Source organism: Coregonus clupeaformis, chromosome 17, assembly GCF_020615455.1.
Source record: "Coregonus clupeaformis isolate EN_2021a chromosome 17, ASM2061545v1, whole genome shotgun sequence".
NCBI lineage: Eukaryota > Metazoa > Chordata > Actinopteri > Salmoniformes > Salmonidae > Coregonus > Coregonus clupeaformis.
In genome coordinates, this window is record NC_059208.1 from 67,678,979 (window position 1) to 67,701,744 (window position 22,766).

At 39.7% G+C, this 22,766-nt stretch overlaps 1 long non-coding RNA gene across 1 annotated transcript; it reads right to left on the bottom strand.

Annotated features, from left to right (window-relative positions):
* Positions 1 to 2,383: 2,383 nt before the first annotated feature.
* LOC123492884 lies at positions 2,384 to 17,503 on the bottom strand. Its single transcript, XR_006661916.1, has 4 exons — positions 17,122 to 17,503; positions 14,517 to 14,563; positions 10,015 to 10,274; positions 2,384 to 4,201 (listed from the first exon to the last, which is right to left on the bottom strand). It is a non-coding gene; the product is annotated as an uncharacterized LOC123492884 (long non-coding RNA).
* Positions 17,504 to 22,766: the final 5,263 nt, after the last annotated feature.

Genomic DNA, 22,766 nt, shown 5'->3' on the forward strand with positions numbered 1-22,766 from the left:
AGATTTTTGTTTTAGATTCCGTCTCTCATAGTTGAAGTGTACCTATGATAAAAATTACAGACCTCTACATGCTTTGTAAGTAGGAAAACCTGCAAAATCAGCAGTGTATCAAATACTTGTTCTCCCTTCTGTATGCACACACCACTTTTCCGCTATTTATTTTTTAGAATTTTTTGAAACAAGTAATTCTTTTCATTTCACTTCACAAATTTGGACTATTTTGTGTATGTCAATTACATGAAATCCAAATAAAAATCCATTTAAATTACAGGTTGTAATGCAACAAAATAGGAAAAACGCCAAGGGGGATGAATACTTTTGCAAGGCACTGTGCCCTTGAACTTGACCCTGTCTCGGTCCCCTAGAGATCCCATGTTTTCCTCAGTCTACCGTCAACCCCCCCTTCTCCCCAATACTCAGCCTCCTTTTGTGGAGCTGTCTGCTCACCATCTCCCGTCTGCCCTTCTCTAAACCCCCTCCATCTTCCAACCCACCCCCTTCTTCAGTCCTGGGAGACTCCTGTAGTAGACAACCTACAGGGACGTGCGTTTTGTAATGCTAATCGGGCCCTTGGGCGGCATTCCCACTACTTGGCTCCCAGACATGTCCTTTTGTTTTTGACTCTTTTCAAATCAGAATGTTCCCCTAACTTTCTGCTGTCTCAAGATAATGCTAAGTCCCCAAGACTGACTTCAGACGTACCTGTCAAGTTATTACTTGGTGATGACTTTCCCCAAAAATGGTCCAGATGAGAATGGAATAAATCATCCTTGTTAAAATCGTCAAAGACAAAACAAAACAAAATATTGAACTTTCATGTTATCCACCATATAGTATATCTTGGCATATAAACAGTAAGACACAGAAGTCCATAAAGTGTCAAATTTTCAACAAGTTGGTTGAAGTGCTTTTGGCAACATGACAGTAACACTTTCTATGATTGTGTTAATGATAGAGGGAACTATTGAAGCACTCGTAATGTATTGTCGTAAAGTCAAAGGACAGTTGGATCTGGCTAGGATCAAAACGGTAACCCTGTGCTCCTCAGGCGAGCGCACTAATCAAAGTCTGCATTGAGTCAAGTTTCTTGGAAGTGGACAGTGGGAGAATCGAGTTTCCTTGATTTCTCGTGTCCTCTCTCCTCGCCTCCTTCTCAAAACCTGTTGGATGAGAAGGTCAGATTCAAGGAAATGCAATTGAGATTCTCCAATAGTATTGCTACACTACTTCCGCTTCAACTTTCAAGTACCTCTGCATCTTAGCTGGATATACAAGCCGTTAAATTGGTAGCCAATTATTGACACAAAAGAACTGCCTGTAAAATGACTCTGCTTTGCTAAGTTCTGATGATAACCTAGCAGCTGTTCCACTGGCCCGTGCTGCCTTACGAGCGGCCATGTTGCGATGTCCCACATATTGCCCAGATGCGGCCCCCGGTTACTCTGAAATTGTGCAACTGTGTAGACATTGATAATTTGTCTATGTGCTTATGTTCCCGTCTGAACACATGGCTCTTTGGTTGACACTAAAACTGTCCCTCAATTTGACAGCAACCATAGGCCTGCTGAAGAACAAGTGTAATCTACTGTAGAAACCTGATAAGGTTACAATGAAGATAATGGTGATTCTCATTAAGATGTTCAGTTTTTTTTTTTTACTATAATGTACTATTTATTTCATACAGTATATGCTCCAGGCCCTAGATCTTGGAATACTGTCACTCCAGCTAACTTCCTTAATGAAGAAATACTCCAGGTAACTTCCTTACTGAAGAAATACTAATATATACTATTCTCCACATTTATGAATTCTCAATGCAAACTTACGCTGAACTGTGAATTGATTAAATTAAAAACAAACTGAATAGATAGATTGATTGAAATTCCAGATAGACATTTTTCATTTTTTCTTTTTTCAATGTAAACATTTATTGATTTTGTAAACTAATCCTGCATAGTACACAGTCCATGGTACAACAATGAATCAGTCCCATACGGTCAGGATTCAGAGGTCATGTGCAAACATGGCTAACATAGGCTATGAATTTGTGGGACATAGGGCACTCATGCAAACATCTCTTTCAAATCCAACATTGTCATTAAAACATTGCATTCAACCTCAACATAGTGCATACTTCCTCCATACACATTGCATACATTTCATATAGTGCACCCATTCCATCAATTACACTCTTTCTTTCTTCATGATACATACTTCTACACATACTTCACTCTGACTGTTTAGTTTAAACTCCTCATGTAGAGCCCACATTCACTCTGATTGCACAATCCTCACAACAAATTGCACAGTAACCCACTACATATACAGTATTTCTAGACTATAGCATATTGCATACTTGCTCAAATAGTGCATATGTGTTGTTCATGTAGAGTACACATTGTTGTTAAACCATACAGTACATCACACTATCAAACATATTTATCATACAGCCATTGCAAACATATGAAACATTTTCAACATTGTGGAAGTTAATCCTCAAAATGACATAAATCAACATATGAATTGCAGTTGCTCCCAATGATAGTCACATTATTGATTACAAAAAGCTGCAAAAAGTTACAAAATGTAAAAGTTGCATAGAGTAAAAGTTGCATAGAGTAAAAATGTTCACATGAAATCCAGAAATAATTGGAGTTGTATGGAAAAATGTATATGCAACTTTGTAGTCAATCCATTAGATCCAATCTGAAGATTTATAGATGTCCCAGCACAGTTAAGTAAATTATACATTTCAATGTTTATATTTTGATATTGATACATTTGTTTAAAAATGTATCAAATCAGTTGAGAAAAACGGTGTAAAATCCCAACATATTTTAGTCTGGACCAGAGTGCAGAAACCTTTCTATGTTGCACTTTAATTTCTAATCTCTCACATCACCCTACAGTATTTAACAGATTTTCTGGGAAAAAATCTAAACCCTCTGAGAATTTGAATGATCCTCATAAGCAAATGATAAAATAGTTTGTTGATTAATTTGCATAGATTTAAAAAGATGCATATAAATAAGATACACACAAAATTAGCACATTTACACATTTTCAGAATAATAGAGAAATTCTAACTAAACTAGTATTCATAGCCATTATATAAACCTAATACCAAATATAAGTCATCGTCCTACTCTGATTTGTATACCACAATTGTTTAAATCACTCAATTAGCACATGTCTATGTTTTAATTTTTATTAATTGTATGTGTTCTATCTATACACACATTATCTGAATACTATGTGGTGTGTCCAATATCAGATACTTGTTTGACAATTTGTAACCTCCCCTTGATAATAAAATCAGTGGTGCAGTGGGATTCTACCACTAAACCATATAGCCTCCTCCAGTGTCAAATAAATTTTTTCCCAGGTAGCATAAGCACATGATAAATCCAATGTCCATTAACCATAAGCAGTTTACAAGACCTTTACTATGATTTGTGGTGTGTGTGTGTTGCTTACAATCCGAGAACAGAACACACACCTCTCACACTCTTCACAAAAACCCTCATGCAGTACTCGTCCATAAACAAGGGGCTAGTGGTCTATGCCCTCTGTGTCGAATGGCATACTCCGGCTCCAGAACAACAACTCCACTTCAAGGTCTGTATGTCTACCATTCGGACTCATCGGCGTTCAATACGGCAGTCCAGTATACTTCAATATGTGTATAGGCTATGTTCTTCTCAACTATCATGGTTCACATCCGGCTGTTTAGCGCAGATCTGTCCATTTCTGTCCATGTATCCAGTCAGTTAGTTGTGGGAGGACAGAGAGACACCAGTTCACAGTAGTCCATTTCAACTTTTACTTTGATTGGTATATCCAGAAGTTCAGAAGACAGTCTGGGGGTTAGGCCCACAGATGCAACTGTGGTTGAGTATCCATTGGTATCCATGACCCAAAAGTACATTACCCCATGTTCAGTCCAGGCATGTGGCCAAAGTTCACCCAAACTAAAAGGAGATCCTTCAATGTCCTCAAAGTGCTTCAGGTTTAAACATTGGGGCCGGAAAAATAGAAGAGGAGCCAATCCGGTTCCATTTAGGTCAGGTGGGCACCATTACGTTCGGAAATGGACGTCACCATTAGTGAGGTGGGGTGGCCGTCGGCAGGTGGTGGACTTCAAAGTGAGACGGAACCAGATGACTGGCTTTGACATCATAACTTCAATGTGATGGGTCACCTAGGTGGATTGAAGGGCAGAGGTTAAAACGTGCTCCTAACAGGCAAGCTTGCAGTAGTAGGGTGAAGCAGAGGGAGTTTTTTGGTTAGAATGGATTCAATTTGAGCCAAGAATTTGCTCCCTTTCATGGACACCCTCTGTGTGTGAGTGGATCTACTACAAGGATTGTATTATGGTGCCAACTCCACCTAGCCATCTGGTATAGTTTAGGTGGAGCATCCGTCCATATTACATCACTTACGTAGGCCTACATGAACCTAGTCTTTCCGTTCTCCTAAGACAACTCGTCAAGGGCCTATAGAAGGGAAGATTGGTATTGGATTGGAATGGGGCCAGGGCTAAGGTTCTACCAACCCTAGAAATGGGTCATGTGAAGAGACTCAAACACCACGAGGATTGTGAGATTACCAAAAAAAAGCACACAAAAAAAGCATTAGTCATCCCAAGCCCCATGGTAATATTACATTAAGCTATAGGATTTTCTGAAGTGGTATATACCTCAAAGGAACTTTTAATACTATGCATATGTCTTAACATTAAATATGTAATTTTAGAGTAATACCTCTGTCATATACTTTATAATACAGCTGTCATTTATGTTGAGATATACTTAATATTCTGACTTGATACACTTGTCCTCAGCTGGACACCCCTCCTCACACACACACACACACACACACACACAGACCTAGCTAGACAGGTCTGCAATATGCCTTGCCCCCCCCCCCCCCCACCCCCACCTCCACCCCCACCCGCATGTCTAGTAGCTACAGTCCAGACAGAAGCTGCCCCCTACCCACCACCCAATCCCAACAGACACATCCAGTTACTGCCCCCCTCCACCTCCCTCCCACACTCATCCATTCCCAACCCAGTCTCAGTCTCCTTCGCCCCACCACTGTCATTGTCTAAGCCCCTGAGTATTTTCCCACGCTTTATTTGTCTTTGTCCTGTTTGTGGCTGGCGGGGGGCCCTGATGAGGTCGCCATGGCAACCCACATTGGCATGCCCCTGATTGGAGTACGTGGCGAGCTAATTATTCAGTGCATACGCTTTAAATAAACAATAAAGTAGGACGTATGGAAATGTGGACCCGAATATTAGACATTCTGTGATTAACACTAAGTTGTAATGCCAACAAAACATTTGAGGGGATACTGTTTCAGTGGGATGACCTAATTATCTTCTTACTTCGCCATCCAAATATTTTCAAAGGATTTATAATGTAATATTGATGTTGTAATATATTAATACAATAAAATACAACTCTAATTGTATTTATTTGATTATATCTGGTTTGCTTCCAAACAAATCAGAATGTTGATATTTAGCATTATGAAGGGATAATATGACATGTTTGTGAGTGTGCATGTACGTGTGTCTACTCTACTTGAATGCCAACTTGACAGCGAGGGAAAAGTATGCATTTACCTTCAATTCCTCAACTAGGGATTCATGTGACGAGGAGAGGGTGAAGAACTGGCTACACAAGAGCACCATGTGCATTGTTTACCAATCCTCCCCTTCCATTAATCAGGGCGAGCCGGCTCTAATTGGCGTTTTGCTTAAGCCAGTCTCCAGACCCCTCTCCCTCCACTGGTCTAAATAATGGCGTTACGCCACAAGTGCCGCCGCACTGACGGAGGACAATGCTCTGCTTGTCGGCTGCGCTGGGCCCCCCTCTCCCTCCCTCTTAATACTCCCCCCCCTAAAATAAACCTCACACAGAAACACAAAGAAAGCCTCTCACTATTGAGACCTCACTGTCTCCCCTCTCTCCTCCTCACTCCTCTCCCCTCTCTCTCACTCTTCCTCCTTTCTCTTTCTGTCTGCTCCACTTCCCTCCTGCCAAGTTGGTCCCCTGAGTTTCGATGGGCATGGACAGAGTGATCAACACTACTAGAAGTGTTAATTGTCCTACCAGATATTGGAAAACATCTCGTCAGTGTGTGTGTGACTTTATATTCTCGGTATGTCTGTTGGCGCATCCCGCTTCAATCGGTTTCCTCTAAACTCATATAGTAGTTCTTCTCGAGACATAGTCCCGTGTAGCTCAGTTGGTAGAGCATGGCGCTTGCAACGCCAGGGTTGTGGGTTCGTTTCCCACGGGGGACCAATATGAAAAAATGTATGCACTCCCTAACTGTAAGTCGCTCTGGAAAAGAGTGTCTGCTAAATGACTAAAATATAAAAATGACTAAACCAATTCTGTCACCCGACCACATTAAATACTAGTAAAAATGGGTGTTACTGTACTTGAAATATAAGAACTGTCCGTGGATCAAATGTTCAATAACTCTCTGTGTACAAAATATCCTTTTAGGGACATTTGTAAAGGCATGTGCTCAAGGTTTTTTTGTTCATATTCTGTGTGAGGGTATAGTATGTCATAGTAGACAGTGTTTGTGTGTGTGTGTGTTTTTGTGTGTGTGTGTGTGTGTCTCTAGTGTCTATGCATGTATACACAGTGCTCTGTGCTGATAACATGTTGTGTGTATAGGTGTGTGTGTGTCAGTGTGTGTGTAGCGAGTTATCTTTCACATGATCTAACCATCCTCATCTACATGCTCCACGAATATAAAATGCTTGCATGCCCCATATGCAAATAGACCCACAGTGTTAAGTCATTAATATGCACTCGTAATTAAAACGCCTTCCATTGATTGAATTTATGTCGCCAAAATAAGTCAGGTAAAATAAATTCCTCTTCGCAAGCGGTTCCGAATTCACAAAATGGCTGAACGACGTCATTTGCAGTCTTATCGCAAGGAAGGGCACAACGAACACTGCATGAGGATGAGGAAGACCACAGCTGCCCCTCAGAATGCCAGCTTAAAAGACATAAAAAATCGAGTGGCTTCGTGATTAACTCAGATCACATTCCCTCTCCCCCCACGCCTCTCGGGGCAATCTATGCAATTAACACACTGACAGTAATTAACGCCGTCTCGAGGCAGCCAATAGGGCAGGAAGGCGAGGGGGGGCAAAAGCACGATGGGTGGAAGGTGCAGGATTGGGAATAGGGTGCTAAAACAACACTACCTACGTTTTTTTTACTTGCTGCCATTTTGTGCCAGTCCTAGTCCTATTCTAAGATGGTGGCAGCAGGGCTGTGACTCGTTGTGGGGGGCAAACTAGGGAGGGAGGAGGGAGGGAGGGATGGAGCGAAGCTCTGGATAAGAGCGTCTGCTAAATTACGTAAATGTAAATGTAATAGAGAAGTGAGTATCTTTCATTTAGTCAGTGCATTACAGAACGGTTACCAGGACAGAGAGATGCGGGGGTGGGACGTATGGAGGAAGGGAGATGATTGTCAGGTCTACTGGCCAATGAGCAGGACATGCCTGCATGTCTTTCTCAGGTTCACACACATGCACACACACACACAAACATCCATACATTGACACATATCGTGCACGCTTAAAGAATTACTACAGTAGAAATATGAGGGAGGAGATGTATCTGGCAAAATGTGTACAAAAACCAATACAAACATTTGATATACATACTATGGCTGAACAACAAGATGACGTGACTATATTTGCTATATTCTACACACGTAACATCTACATGCGCGCACACATACACACACACACAAATAACCAAGATACCCGTTCTCATGGTATGGTCTGCCCCTGAGCATGCAAATGACATTCATTATGCAAATGCATGCAAATCAGAACCAACCATCTGAGAATCCAGGCTGGGAAAAAACGAGGAGAATAAAATGAAATGAATGAGAGAGAGAGAGAGAGAGAGAGAAAGGAGAAACGTGGGGCGGCAGTGTGGAAGGAGAAAGTACGGTGGCCCATACTAGAGCAAAAAGACGAGTGCAGATCGTTTGTCGAATCAACAAACAATCGCTATCGCTGATTGCTATTTCCATGTTAGAATCTCAGTCTTTAACCAACAGCCGTTAAATTGGAATTACACTACAGAACTGTGGCAAGTATTTCAAACAGCTCACCAAACATCGAATCTAATGAATACGGTAACTCAATCAGCTATCAAATTCAATCTTCCATTGGCACCAATGTATACGAACTTGGAACAGGGATGGTCTAGTTAGTCACTTTCTACAGATCAGTTACACAATACCCCCATCTACGTGGACAATTCATGCTACAGTAGTTAGCAGTGTCCAGCTATGGCTAGCACTAGAAATAGTAAAATAACTGCAAATCAATTGTGTTTTATCTTCAAACCAAATACTTTGACGCTTGATTACCATAGCATACAGTTTATGTGGGGATGTTGTGGGGTGGGAACTTGAGTAATAAATGTTTGCTTGGGGCCTCTGACTCGCTAGGGCCAGTTCAGTTCCTTAAAAGCTGGACACACTTATAACATAATGGCATTGAAGGCAACAAAACTACATCTAATTTATAATACATAAATCTCAGATTTGACCAGAATTAAAACTATATATTCGAACACTTTCGAACACCAAAGAAACAACTAAATGGAACTAGCCTCACCGTACAAAATAATCAGAATTAACCGAAATTGACTGATCAGAGAATAAAATAAACAAAAGAATCAGTGAACAAATTGTCCTAGTGAACGGCAAATAAATTAGCAGACACCGTACACTTTGTACAGGGGTAGAAAAACACAGGGCCAGGGGAGGAAAGCTAATCTGCCTCATTACCTCTCCTTAGAGCAAAACTGTGAGCTAAGTACTTGATTTTTTGTCAAAGCATCTAAGATGGACGCCTCTGTGTGAACAAGAGTGTTTAGGAGAGAGGGAAAACGGAGCAGGGTGGAGTATGTTTTTAGAGAGGGGAGTGCCGGATGGGTCAGGCAGGTCACCCGTGATACAAGTCAGTATTCGATGTCCAGCCATGTCGGAGGACGTTGGGAGATGCATGGAAACCGGCCACTAGGGGCAACAGTGAACACTGTTACCTTCAAGTAGACTTTGGTTTTGCTAGGCGTAGAAGATGGGGATGGTGGATGCAAGTAAGCATCTGCCTCTGGTTCCAAAGGTTGCATGTACAAATCCAGCGATAGAAAGTTATTTTTGTTTTAAGCCTATCCCAAACCATAACCCATAACTTAACCCAGCGTTTACCAAACTCAGTCTTCTGGACCCCGAGTGGTGCACGTTTTGGTTTTTGCCCTAGTACTACACAGCTGATTCAAATAATCAACTAATCATCAAGCTTTGATCATTTTAATCAGCTGTGTAGGGGCAAAAACTAAAACGTGCACCCCTTGGGGTCCCAAGGTCAGAGTTTGGGAAACGCTGCTTTAACCATTCAGAGTTAATGCCTAATCTTAAGAATTCTGAGTTAATGCCTAAACTTAACAAGAATACACACTGACAAAAGATACCCATGAGCCTAAAACCATCATCCCAAAATGTTTTGTGAAAGCTATATGCCTGAACACACCATGTAGAAAATAGAAAATGTATCCTATAGAAAATGCACAGACCACTTATTTGGCTACCTGTTTTTATGTTTTTTAATTAAAAAAATATATATTAAAAAATCACAACATACAGTATGTAACGGGGTCAGTCTGCTGCGAACAGCTTAGCTTCCTCCACTGTCTGACTGCCCCATACTGGACTCAAACCAGTGATCCTCTGCTTCGCAACACACGTGACCACTCTCCTTGACAAAATGCGAACCGTTTGAGCCATACAAAAGGTACCTCTTGGATGGTTCCATCGGCAACATTTCAAGCTTGCTCTGAAGTGAGCTTACGATACATTCTTAACTCCTACACATATAACCCCAATACCTACTACACATCCTCATGTGAGCTTAATCTTAGTGACAATTGAGTCTGACATTATACTGTACCTTTAAGTCTTCTGATTGGTTGGCTGGGCACAAACGCCTGAGTCACTTCCTCTCGGGCGTCGGCCATTTTGTTTTGTTTGTTGGCACAAGAAATGGGCCTTGCGGGAGCGCAATGGGATTCTTGTTACTTTCGGTTATCTAGCTTTATGAAGAATGTACACCACTCATACAGCTAGATAACCAAAGATAACAGCCAACCCCTCGGGCCCACCCAGACCCACTCAGCGAAGAATAGTAGCAGCTAGGCTGGATACACACACCTGTAGACGAAGGATAAAAAATTACACACTCTTATTATGGCAAAGTATTGAATGTGAAGAGAGTGTGGACAAACATACAGTAGGTTTTGTAATGAAGGAGAAAAGCTTTCAATATCAAAGAAAAACAAATATCACAAGAATTCTATAATCTTAAACAATGTTACCAAATACACAGTAGCCTGCAGATTTCCAGTCCGCATCAATTATGCAGGACAAGCTTTTCTTCCAATTGTTTGTCTATTAATTGACTAATCATGTTGTTAATAATGAGACTAATCACGTAACCAAGTGTGTGAATTCTATTTCAATCAACTATCGTCAAAGGGGACAACAAGCTTACTCGTGTAATGTGGCCGGAAGTATATCTACTGTAGTAGGCCTGTATTATAACAAAATCATTACAGCTATTTTTAAATTAAGAGATCAATTGAACATTATAAGACTTCCATTTACTGGTCCTAAATAAACTTCACTTGACTTCCAACCTGACACCCAACCCGCTATCAGAATGCGAGGTGTGCTTGTTCAATGACTCACTTAGAAAATTACTACTGCTATCAAATAGTAAATCATTAGTAAATATCATGGCACTGGCATATGCCTATCAGTATGGCCTGTTATTAATCACTACATTAGAAACCTACAGCCACTTCGTTAGACTGTTATTCACAACTGTTGTAATAATATGGCGGAGGTTTGTTTTTGCTTGTACCACTTTGTTGTTCAAATCAATGGAGATCAATAGAGAACACAGACTCACACATCAGATTCAACAAAGAACATAATTGTTGCTTCATGTTCTGCTTCTGTCAAATAAATGATGAGCGTTTCATGAGCATAAGGGTGAGAGAGTGTGTGAGAGAGAGGGGTGACGCCAGATGAGAGGGATGATGCCAGATGAGAGGGATGATGCCAGATGAGAGGGATGATGCCAGATTAGAGGGATGATGCCAGATGAGAGGGATGACGCCAGATGAGAGGGATGATGCCAGAAAGATGGATGATGCCAGATGAGAGGGATGATGCCAGATGAGAGGAATGACGCCAGAGAGAGGGATGACGCCAGAGAGAGGGATGACGCCAGAAAGAGGGATGACGCCAGAGAGAGGGATGACGCCAGAGAGAGGGATGCCAGAGAGAGGGATGAGGCTAGAGAGAGGGATGATGCCAGAAGGAGGGATGATGCCAGATGAGAACCGCAAATAGAGGAGCACACAGTATAACAACACACATACACATCCTCACACACAAACACACGCACACACACTGCAATTTGAAGCCTTTCATGTAATGATGTATTGATTAGGGATTCATTTCCAATGTATTCTCAGAAGACATTTACCCCAAACAACAAAAAATTGAAATATCTCTTCATGAATATACTATCTATATAACTACACATGTTAACAGAATGAAATATGTCTTAGGGTTATCACATACTGTATTCACGTTAGTCACTTTTGAATTTTGAACATCACTTCTCTGTTTCATGTTTGGAATTGGTTTCAATATCATTCCACTTTGTTTTTGCAGAGGCCACATCATGTTTTTGCAGGGCTCTGTTTCTAATGTAAAAGTTTTTGTCTTATGTAGGCCTAATATAATTTGTTAAGTACACTTACCTGATCTGAATTTTTGTGATTCATTATATATTCTGAGGTTCGTAAAACAAATTCTACCTAAAAGCTAAGAATAGGTTGATGGAAATGCATTTCATAGACATTAGATTATTACTTATTACAAACCCCTGTGGTTTGAGCCCTGAATGCTGATTGGCTGAAAGCCCATATAACACTAGTATGACCCCAAAAATATTTGTACTGTTCTAATTACGTTGGTAACCAGTTTATAATAGCAATGGGTATATGGCCAATATACCACGGCTAAGGGCTGTATCCAGGCACTCCACGTTGCATCATGCGTAATCACAGCCCTTAGCTATTTTGGCCATATACCACACCCCCTTGTGCCTTATTGCTTAAGTATATATAGAGGCCTATTGGAAGCATTATTCAGCTAAATAGGGATGTTGAGACAGCCATTTTGAGACCATAAACATACACACATTTTCTTCACAATATGTTCGGCAAAGTGAAGGTCCTTATAAAAAGAAATGTGTTATTACTATTTTTCATTATTATAATGATTATTTTGCATATTATATATAATAACCGTAATTATACATATTTATATTTAGTATATTTATTTAATCAAATAATAATAAGTGTCTGAATAATTACATAATTTGTGTTTCGTGGTGTTATAATGCAGCTGAGACGCAGGGATTCTTGTCTGCAAATGTATCACTGTAGCTCAGTTGGTAGAGCATGGCGCTTGCAATGCCAGGATTGTGGGTTCGTTTCCCACGGGGGGCCAGTATGAAAAATTGATGCACTCACTAACTGTAAATGTAAATGGATTCAATTAAAACTTTATTACAGTGAATGATTTTAAGAACGTTTTTCCAAAGGACTGAGTAATGCAAAGTAGGTGCATTGCCCGCAACGGTGCCTAATTTAAATTAAACGCTTCCATATATGTATCTACATTAATATCCCATCCAATATTTGACCACATCTAGTTACATAATTCCAATATGAAGATGATTTGATGAATGAATTCAAGAGTTAATATTAAACAAAATCCTGAGAAATTATTTTCTAATAATATATTTATGTTGCATATGCCTACACTATTAATTTGATTGCAGAAAACCATTATTTCTAAGCATCTTGTTCAGAGAATAAATTTGTTATATAATGTATTTTCTTTACAGAAATGAACACTGCATCGCCATTGGCAGAACAAGTGAAGGTACTCTTTCATAGGGAAGACGCACAACTAAAACCCACTTTCTGATCAGTTTGTAGGGGTATTTTCTGAAATAACGCAATGAATATTTATTCCATATTCTTTGAGTACTCGTGTTAATCGGATCAAATTAGAATGCATTTCATAATATATCTAATAGATTATTATTATACTCTAAACAAACACATAAGTAAAATTAAGATTATTTAATTGAAGGCTGACTATTTGGAACAAATTCTGTAGCCTACGACAATTCAAACAATACAAACATCTGCGATTCTTGAAATAGGCTATAGGCCTATTCCTCAACCCGTTTTTTAAATGTCAGGGCACCTTTTGTTTTAGAAATTAACGTTTGGAGTTTGGCCAAGATGTCTAGAAAGTTTTTCGAATGTCCAGTTCGTGATCCATATAATTGAAAGGGTGGATTGGTGTGGCTGCTCAAGATGTCGATGTTCTTTATTTTGTGTTATCGACTATAAGAACAAATATCAACGAGGAAGCCAAAGCCATCAGGGACATTTACATTTACGTCATTTAGCAGACGCTCTTATCCAGAGCGACTTACAGTTAGGGACAAGATATTGAGGACACCTTTACGTCTTACTTTAAATTATTTTGCCGTTTGAAATATGATATTGATATAGGCCTACATATTAAACGTATAGGCCTACAATCAACTTTGTAAAAATGATGGCGATACCTCGATATACAAGTTGAGTGAAAAAAATTTGTGTGAGTGTGTGTGTGCGCGCGTGTGTGTGCGTGTGTGTGGTGTGTGAGGAGAGAGAGAGAGAGAGAGAGAGAGAGAGAGAGCGAGAGCGAGAGCGAGAGAGACAGACAGACAGACATTTTCATAGTGAAAAATTAGATTTGATTTGTATCTGAAGAACACACACACTGAACACGTTGTATGCAGAACTATGGTCTCATGTACATTTCTAAGCCTCATTTGAAGTGTCCCCAAAGAGAAACAGATGTGATTTCGTTAGTTACTCACTCTATTTATTGCCCATGAGTCATGTGATTGCTGCTACACAGGTAGGCCTATCAAACGAATTTGAAATTCCGTGTGGTGCATTTTGAACATCCTCTGTCTTTGTAGCTTATTCCAGTGATCCTAAGAGGCCAAGGTGTACAAATTAAGGATGCATTCAAGTTCATTTTAGACTATCATGGGACAAACTGACTGGTTGTTCAAATCACTTGTTTATAGCACGTATAGTGTAGGCCTACCCTATAGGCCTATCAACCGTAAAACAAATAAAAATAACAATAAATAAATAAATACAAATATATATATATATACATACATACATACATATATATATATATATATATATATATATATATATATATATATATATATATATATATATATATATATATATATATATATATATATATATAGCCTAAATATATTATGTTTACCTGTGCAACGTCGTATTCTACTTCCTCTTATATTGTGGGAGGAAGTGCTGAAATTGAAAGAATAAGATGTTAGAGGTCGAAAATGGAAAAGAATACCCAAGCAAGCTCATAATTCAGATGCAGCTAAAACATAATGGCATAAAATATATTTTATAGGGCTGTTGATAACTATCACTGTCCATTGGAAATGGAAAGCCATGGAAATAAACACAACTGCATTAAGATGCACATGCTTCTGTGTGAGCCAAGCGCGCAACTCCCGCGTGCGCACATTGTCCCAAATCCGTGTGTGTGTGTGTGCGTAAATACCTGACTCACGTGTCATGTTCAATTTAAACGGTCTTAAGCATGGTCAATGACAAGGCCGCAAATAACCAATACAAACCAAGTAATCACACCTAAAGGAGCCTACAGGCAGGTGCTTCTAATCACCAATACACTTGTCTTGTTCCACCCCCATTGGTGACCATAATAGGCCACTATAAAACAATAGTTATTCGTACCCTGCATCAGTCATGTCGTCCATGCATTGTGTAACCTCATCAATAACTACCCTTATATTTTGATTGTAACAGCATAATACAGGGCATGGCGACAATGCTACCACGTAAGTTAGCAACATCTAAATTGGCAACATCAAATCATCTTCAGTTTAGCATAAACACCATGTTATGCAGAACAGAATAGGCTAACACAGTAATAATAACAACAACAAGCCTAATAATAATTACTAATGGGCCTAACTAGTAACTAGTAATAATAATAATGGGCATTTAATAGTTAATGATAGGCCTAATGTTATTAAGTTAGGAATTTAATCGTTGAATATAGAACCAAACTATATAGGCCTATGCCTTTAGGCCATACAACCACGTCACGTTTCAACACTACTCCCAATCCACAATCCAAAAGGTTTTTAATCAACATCTTTCAAAATCAAATTTACAGGAATTTGTCCCAAAATACCCCAGTCCTTGTAATCACACATTTCACAAGGAGGTGGGGGTTGACGCGTGGAAATAATCGCCCGAGCACAACTTCACAGCTCACTAGCAGACATTTCAATTGACAAATGTGCGATTTATTTCCAATTACATGCATGTTATGAAAGGGACGTAAAGATTGGACTAATAGCCATGAGAAAACGACTCAAGTCGGATGCTGACCTTCTGTTTGGGAGGTAAACCATTCATATTACAAGGTTGTCTGTTTGAGAAAACGGAACATTGAAATGTTTGAGATGTTTGAAATCCCACTTTTCCCTCCTCACAAAGGTTAAACATGATTTACGTAACAGGCCCCATAAAGCGCTTTGCTCTATAATCCCCATGCTGCTCGAGCCCATGTGTTGTGTCCGCGCGCAGCTGGTTTCACGTAATCATGTAATCATCTTTGCTTTTTACATGCTTTTTACTCTTGGCCCTTTTATGAATAGACCACTAATCTTTTAACAGTCCATTTTAAACATATAAAACAATTATTTTTTGAATTGTCTGGATAGCCTTACTCAATACGCCATAGCCACATGCGAAGACATAGGCCTGCCTATACAGTAAACAATAATTCAGAAAAATAGTTACATTATAGCGTATATAGTGTGTTGAAGAAGGTGGGTTAGATTTAACTGACACCTAGTCAGACGAGGCAAGTTTGAATGTAGGCCTATCTGGTAGTCTACCTCCATGATTGGCAAAATGAGTATAGGCATATACAGTGATGTCTTATTCCATCATATTAATTCATTGTAGCCTAAGGAAGGCCTGTAATATCTGTTTTCGTTTTGCTATTGGTTGTAGGCGAAGATCACCATATGGCGCAAACACTGCATTGACCACACAATAAGAAGGGATTTGTGAGTGGAACTCACGGTATCACGGTATTTTGTGAGTTTTACATTATCTTAAATAGGTTTCCAACAAAGCCTCAAATAAGTCTGCAAATATCAAACACGAAAAGCACGCAAGTATGAATAAGTATCTCTCATTATCTCCTTAACGAAGTGAGCCTATGTAGGCTATACATTCGCAGACCACACCAGCAAAACGATAATAAAAGAGGAGAGAGGGAGAGAGCCATGTGTCCAAGTGAATACGATTTTAATCGGATAGAAAGCCACCGTGACCTTCCAACTCCGTACCCAAGGCAAACTTACCCTGAATGGCATCGTCCTATATAGACTAATGAATCATGCGCACTCGCTCACATATGCTACTCTCATCATATCTGCATCTCCATGATAACAATAGGCTACAGAAGGCTGATGGGATACTTATTGTGTTGGTGACATTCTATCTTCCCATACTAGCCTTAGATAAGAGAAGAGCCAATCTGATTCGTGACAATTAGAAATATACAAGCGTTAGATATTGACCATTTAACTAATATCGATTTAATCTACAAATCGTTGTTTCCCTTTCAACTGTATAACGTTAGTTCCCTATTGACTGCGACTATCCCTCTTGCCAAGCACCGAACCTGTAATGCATTACGCATACCCATAATATAGAACCAACAGTCACCATATGTATACAGACATTTCGCTGGCAACATCAGTCACAAATAGGCCTGTAAATTGTTAATTAATTCCATAACGTTCGACTCTTACCCTCAGAAGACAAGGGTGGATCTAGTGGGGTTGTCAAGCGCCTCTCACAACTGCCGACTTGTCTGTATGGGCAGAGCAATGTAAACGAAATGAGCACCTTCAGAATAACAGCTGCAGGTTCTCGAGCTTCGTGCCGACGGTTGATAGTGACGTCGCGTGGGACCATCCATCTGTTTAAAATCAACCGGGTCCTCCTGTTTCTTCACAGCTATCGTAGTAGCAATATTTCCCCACACAGACAGCCCCGTCTTCCCCCTTGTAAAAGGCAGAGTTCTCCTCGTCTTCCAACCTGACTATACGACTGGTTATGGTCTGGATCTCGTGTGTCCGAAATCATATACCATTGCCAAAGCCCACCCCTTTGTGACAATGCGGTAACATCCTTGTCCCCACCATCTGAAATTAACCGGTCCGTGGAGTGACAATGTGAACCTGTCGCAACATTCCAACCCCCTCCCCATCCCGCATCCCATACACACGCACGCATCTCTCTCTCTCTCTCTCTCTCTCTCTCTCTCTCTCTCTCTCTCTCTCTCTCTCTCTCTCTCTCTCACACACACACACACACACACACACTCACAAACGTTTTGTCTCTGGCCTATACACAGCAATCATCACAAACAAACTTGTAGTAGCTTATAGGCCTACATACTGGGGTCTATATTGGACCAAAAGTAACCAAAATAGCTTAAAACTACATTCAACTGGGGTATATGCATGTGGTCGTCGTGAATTGTAACCAAGGTATTGGCCTGGATAAATGAATACAATTATTGATGGAAAAAAACACCAAATGAAATATATTTTATGCATAAATTAATATCGTATATTTCATAATGGTCCACAAGTTGTATTCAACTATTTAAAACAATTCACGCATAGCAAACTTGAGCGCGTTCGTTAGGTCTAATGGGTTTGACAGTGCACTTAAACTGTCAGCCAAGTTCAGACTTCCAAGAATGCGAGTTTCTGGGAGGCAGTCTGGGCTGGCTGCATGATTATCATGTTAATCACACATGGGGTTGGGGCAAAGAAACCTTTGAATATTTGTTCAATAGGGGGCGAATCCACCAAACAGTCATTGTAGTTACTGGCTCACCCCTTATTGTTGATTTGAATAAATGAAAAAAGATGGCTTTGTCTTCTAATTTTTTTTCTATTTTCCTGGAAACTACCTTATAAATACAGCCACTGTTTCATGTTCGGCCTAAACCGCTCTCCACCACGGGGCTCCTTTTGGAAGTGCGGCTAATGGGCTATGGATAATACACAATGGCCCCGTTTTTCTCCCAGTAATGCATGGGAACCCTCATCTATCGCAGTTGAAAGAGACTTTCAGGATCGTGATGAGATGACTCAAGTTCATTATCAACCCGACCCGCCCCCCTCCCTCCTTCCCAACATGCAGTCACACACACAGGCGCGCGACAGAAGTTGCCAAGATACAGTACCACGCGTGAGAAGCATACACTTGGCAGGTCGTACGTCACAATCTCAGAACCTTGCAGTCAGCTGCATACCACATGCATTATCACACTATTGTTTTATCATCGGCGCTACCAGACGAGACCTATACATTTGGCCGTACATGGTGAGAAATATATGCAAAAGTTGACAACAAAAGGCTACTACGCACGCGCTATACAATTTAGAGAGAATCCTGCTTTACCAAGACTGACTGAGAAAACTAACGTGGATGGAATTATAATAATCACGAGCGAATACATTATTTTGAAGCAGAGGGCGAGTGTAGACTGCTTATGTTGCGTTTGGATGTTTAATTTCTGCATCTTCAATGTGTTTTTATAGAGTGATTAGAAATATTTCCCACATGAATTACATTTCCAAGATGAATTTTAAAAACACTATGTTCGCAGTGCATTAACAGAATGTTGATCAATCTAATTAAATAGAGGGTAAAAAAACAAAACACGCATAAGGAAAAGGACCAGGCAGGATGCTCTACAGTTATTTTGTGGGACCCTGTTCTAAAAATAATTCAAATTCGCTGGTAGCCTCTCACGCTCCCCCCCACCCCACCCCCCACCCGTCTCTAATCTGAGATGGTTACATCCCTGTCGCGCCAATATTCAAATTTAGGGGCTATAATTTTAATGAGGAAACTGATGAAGGAGAATGATGAATGATGTGAAGGAAAACGGTACAATGTGGAAATTTCAGGACGGTTTTATACAATTAGGCTTTAGTCTTCTGCTGCCCCAGTATCTGTGCGTTAGAGATGTCGGCAATAAGTATGATGTGTGTCTTCTCTAACGCCCAGGAAGCTCCGATTCAAACTCCCATTAGAGAGCTCTGCAAGCCTTATAATGTCAAAATACGTTCGTTACTCACCAAATATGGAGTTTCACTGAGCAACTATCTTAATTTACTCCCATTACAGCAGGTATGTAGGCTACTTCCAAAAAGGTCTAAATAAAAATGTATAAGCCAAAAAAAAAAAAGCCTATTTACACCTAATCACTCATTATTTCCGCGCACAGGTCAGAAGTCTACAACAGCACATTGGATGTGCCGAATAGGCATTTTTTCGGTTGTTTGTAAAATTTTATTTAAACCTTTTTTGGAAATACTTACCTCCATAACAGGAGTAAATGAAAATAGTTGCTCAGCGAAACTCCATATTTGGTGAGTAATTAATGTATTTTGACATAATAACGCTTGAGGAGCTGTCTAATGGGAGATGGAATCGGAGCTTCCTGGGCGTTAGAGAAGAGATGTCATACTCATCAGAGAAGCAACACGTCATACTCATCGTCATCTCTAACTCACAGATACTGGGTCAGCCTTCTGCATGGATAGCAGTCAATATCCAAATATGCAGTATATTTCAATGGATACTACTGAGGGGAGGACCACTCATAATAATGGCAGGAATGGAGTTAATGGAATGGTATGAAACACATATTCATGTGTTTGATACCGTTCCATTCACTCCATTCCAGCTATAATACTCCGTTCCAGCCATTATTATGAGCCGTCCTCCCCTCAGCAGCCTCCACTAGTATGTCTTTTTTTAATTCAATGCTATAGCACAAGATCCTCATGCATGCTTCATAATACTAGACTAATGCTATAAAAAGGCATCTTATGCATGCAGAGGGCTTAAAAACTGAGTTTTTGCTGTGTGGGTTTGTCTTTTGCACACATTTCAGAGGAAACAACAAAACAACAGTTGATGTTATACTGATGATAACAACAAGAAATTAGATAATGCTGATCTGTGTGTGTGTATGTGTGTATGAAAGAGAGATAGAAAGAAAGAGAGAGTGAGAGAGAGAGAGATGTGTGCCTATTCTATGGACCTGAACAGGTAGATGCAGCTGCTGCCTTGTCGCTCTCCAGGGATGTATGGTTCTGAAGGGACAGCTCCTAGGTGTGGATCTGCTGTCCAGGGACATGTGGTGCTGAAGGGACAGCTTCTAGGTGTCGATCTGCCAGCACCACACATGGGCATTAAGTAGTGTGTTGCAGGAAACAATATTAAGTAGTGCTTAAATCTGTGGTCCATTCAGGGGGCTTTAGGTTATCCGTGGGTCCTTCTTGAATTGCAGTGGCATTTGCATCCCTCGCCTTTGCAACCATGAAAAACACTTTAAAATGAGAAATAGTTACACATCATACATGTTTTGGTTGATATTGAATTGTTTATCAATGATACAACATAATGCAAGTAATTTATACTGCAACACTTTATGTTTATGCATTGTTTAAAGTAGCCTACTTAAGGTAAGCAAATTGGCTTGTCCCAGTAGTGACCCAGTAGAGTTGTAGTGTTTTGGGGATTTAGAGATAACTATCTATTATTTTGAACGCTAGAAAGTAAACAAAAGTATTGAATATATTGTATAGATCAATAAAAACAAAGAAGGCTATTAAAATACAAATATAATAAGTGTTCCTCATTTTACGTCATTGGTATTACTGCCTTGAAAATCACTCACTACTAAGATATACAAGGACCTTGTGCATTCCCTCCAATGGGAAACTGTTATCGGGGAAGGGTCAATATAAAAATTATTAGCTAATAGCACCCTTTTAGTATGTCATACAATTATTCCATTGATAATTTGGTGTGTCTAAATCCAAAGTGTCACTTGATGTTACTGAAATTAAATGAAGGGAAAATACATTGTGAGCAAAATTATTAATCATATCACTTTAGTAAATACTTTCTAATGGGTTAATTACTTTAGATTTGAGCATCTGTGGCCTCCATTTTAGAAAATCCTAATTTACCTAAAATGTATCATTGGTGTTATCATCATTGGTGTTACTACTCCTACTGGTGGCACAATCTTATAATGGTAAAAAAAAAATGCCAAGCCCAAGTCAAACCATTTTGAATCATATTAGATAGTTAAGTCTCTAGTCAACTACAGTATTTTGAAAAAAGGACTAGGCCTACATTTCCCGCAAGTCCATGACATATCATCCTACTAGCAATCCTAAAGGAGAGGGTCTTTGGCAAGTGCACAACAAAAGACGACTAGGAACAGGCACAATCATAGTCGATGACGTGGTCAGATAAGAATAGTAGCAACCAAATAGGCTTCAGTGAGAAGTAGCCTTTGCTATGAGCACAGGGACCCAAAGTCCCATTAAACATGCTTCCCAGAGAAGTGAGACGTGACAGGTTGTGAATTACAGGGGTGTAGGGGTAACACATCAGAGCCTGTTTTAATTTGTTGAAACATTTAAATAACATGTTGTAAGGGCATTATAAGGGTTTATCAGCCTAGTCCCATAGACTAGACATAACATAGTAAATGTAAATCTGGGACACTCAAAATAGAATGATATGTTACGTTTGGTATGGTTACATAAGACAGATGGTTACTTAGGGTGGTTGGTCGGGGTAGATGGGTGGGTATATAACACGAACGGCTAGCAATCCAATGGATGCGAGTTCGAGTCTCATCACGGACAACTTTAACTAATGAGAAACTTTTCAAATACTTACTACTTTTTAGGTACTTTTCAACTAGTTAGCATGTTAGCTAACCCTTCCCCTAACGCTAACATTAACCCTTTTAGCTAACCTTTCCCCTAACCCTAACCTTTACCCTATTAGCTAACCCTTCCCCTTCCCCTAACCCTAACCCTAACCCTAACCTTAACCCTAACCCTAACCCCTAGCCTAGCTAACGTTAGCCAGCTAGCTAGAATTTGTAACATATCAAATGTTTTGCAAATTCGTAACATATTGTACGTTTTGAAAATTCGTAACATATTGTACATTTTGCAAATTCGTAACATATTGTACATTTTGCAAATTCGTAACATATAATATGAATTGTAATTTGTAACATATACAGTGGGGGAAAAAAGTATTTAGTCAGCCACCAATTGTGCAAGTTCTCCCACTTAAAAAGATGAGAGAGGCCTGTAATTTTCATCAATAGGTACACGTCAACTATGACAGACAAAATGAGAAAGAAAAATCCAGAAAATCACATTGTAGGATTTTTAATGAATTTATTTGCAAATTATGGTGGAAAATAAGTATTTGGTCAATAACAAAAGTTTCTCAATACTTTGTTATATACCCTTTGTTGGCAATGACACTGGTCAAATGTTTTCTGTAAGTCTTCACAAGGTTTTCACACACTGTTGCTGGTATTTTG